Genomic DNA, 2,543 nt, shown 5'->3' on the forward strand with positions numbered 1-2,543 from the left:
TAGTGTTTTTTTTCTTGTTTTGTACTATTTTTGAAGGGATTATTAATCTACTATTGTCTTTCAATATCTGGAAATCCAGAATGTAAGTTTTCATCTATTAAACCAATGATAGTTTAATAGTATTTTAATATAGATTAGCTATTAGTTATATTACTACCCTGACTTTATTAATGAATATTTGAAAGACATGAATTATTTTTCTTTCTTTACAAAGTCTGAATAATTTTGGAATCATGGGTATTCTTTAATGAATTTACTCCAATATTCTGCCTCCATCATAAAATGATCCAAAACTATCATTTCCATTAATATTAGTAATAAGCAAAGTACATTTGCTATGTAAATTATTATTTAATATTGTTTTAGAAGTTATTTAAAAGAGTAATAAGTCTTAAAGCAGTAATAGAGATATACAAGTTGTAGAAGATGAGAAAAACACATTGTTTCAAATACTATTTATATAATTAACAATTAACCACTTAAGGACTTAATGTCTAGCATAGAAAGACAAATTAAATGCAGATATTTCAGACTTAGTTAAAATAGTAACAACCTTCTGGAAAATCACTGAAAATAAAATTTCCATTCATACTTTAGCAGAATTAAATTATTTGCATTTCAAAAGAAGAGATAAATGATACCAAAATCAGTTCAGTTCAGTTCAGTCCCTCAGTCGTGTCCGACTCTTTGTGACCCCATGAACTGCAGTACACCAGGTCTCCCTGTCCATCACCAACTCCCAGAGTCCACCCAAACCCATGTCCATTGAGTCAATGCCATCCAGCCATCTCATCCTCTGTCGTCCCCTTCTTTCCCAGCACCCGGGTCTTTTCAAATGAGTCAGCTCTTCACATCTGATGGCAAAAGTATTGAAGTTTCAGGTTCAACATCAGTCCTACCAGTGAACATCTAGGACTGATCTCCTTTAGGATGGACTGCCTGGATCTCCTCGCAGTCCAAGGGACTCTCAAGAGTCTTCTCCAACTCCACAGTTCAAAAGCATCAATTCTTTGGAGCTCAGTTTTCTTTATAGTCCAACTCTCACATCCACACATGACCACTGGAAAAACCATAGCCTTGACTAGATGGACCTTTGTTGGCAAAGTAATGTCTCTGCTTTTCAATATGCTATCTAGGTTGGTCATAACTTTCCTTCCAAGGAGCAATCACCACCTGCAGTGATTTTGGAGCCCAGAAAAATAAAGTCTGACACTGTTTCCACTGTTTCCCCATCTATTTCCCATGAAGTGATGGGACTGGATGCCATGATCTTTGTTTTCTGAATGTTGAGCTTTAAGCCAACTTTTTCACTCTCCTCTTTCACTTTCATCAAGAGGCCCTTTAGTTCTTCTTCACTTTTTGCCATAAGGGTGGTGTCATCTGCATATCTGAGGTTATTGATATTTCTCCCGGCAATCTTGATTCCAGCTTGTGCTTCCTCCAGCCCAGAGTTTCTCATGATGTACTCTGCATAGAAGTTAAATAAGCAGGGTGTCAATATACAGCCTTGACGTACTCCTTTTCCTATTTGGCACCAGTCTGTTGTTCCAAGTCCAGTTCTCACTGTTGCTTCCTGACCTGCATATAGGTTTCTCAAGAGGCAGGTCAGGTGGTCTGGTATTCCCATCTCTTTCAGAATTTTCCACAGTTTGTTGTGATCCACACAGTCAAAGGTTTTGGCATAGTCAATAAAGCAGAAATAGATGTTTTTCTGGAACTCTCTTGGTTTTTCCATGATCCAGCAGATGTTGGCAATTTGATCTCTGGTTCCTCTGCCTTTTCTAAAACCAGCTTGAACATCTGGAAGTTCACAATTCATGTATTGCTGAATAAATATGTCAAAAACTGAAAATTTGTTGAATTAAAAAGAAAATGAAGTATTTATCAAATTTGATTACTTAGTATCATAATGCCATAAATCATTTTCCATTGAATTTGAAATCATTTTGGTAAGTTAAAAATAAAAAAATTAATTTTGCTCTTTTGCTTTATGTTTACTGGAGAAGCAAAAGACTACCCACTCCAGTATTCTGGCCTGGAGTATTCCGTGGACTATCTATCGAGTCCACGGGGTCACAAAGAGTCGGACATGACTGAGCGACCTCACTTTTCACTTGATGTTTACATACTTCATCTATTAGAATAGCTATTATTTTGAAAAAGTGTTTTAATAGGAAATACAATGCCAAAATTTAAAACATACTAGTTAAGGCATTCTGTGATTGGAGCAGGACTGTTCTAATAGGGAATGTATGAGAGATAAGTACTTGCTAAGTTAAAAAAATGATATTTTTGCAGAATATTAACTATGCTATGAAATTATCAATATTTTTTCATTCTTTACATAAAATATTTGTCATGAAATTAGCATGCATGGTAGTAATTTAAATATTTTTAGAAATGATATGTGCATTCAAAAAGAACTTTTAACTAGGTATATTTTTTAAAAAACCTTTGCATATTTTTATATTTTCTAAAATGTATATAGTGAAATCAAAAATAATTGTTTTGAAAACCTTTACCTCATTATTTTATTGCCAGAT

The sequence above is a fragment of the Ovis canadensis genome, chromosome 5 (assembly GCF_042477335.2).
Source record: "Ovis canadensis isolate MfBH-ARS-UI-01 breed Bighorn chromosome 5, ARS-UI_OviCan_v2, whole genome shotgun sequence".
Lineage (NCBI taxonomy): Eukaryota > Metazoa > Chordata > Mammalia > Artiodactyla > Bovidae > Ovis > Ovis canadensis.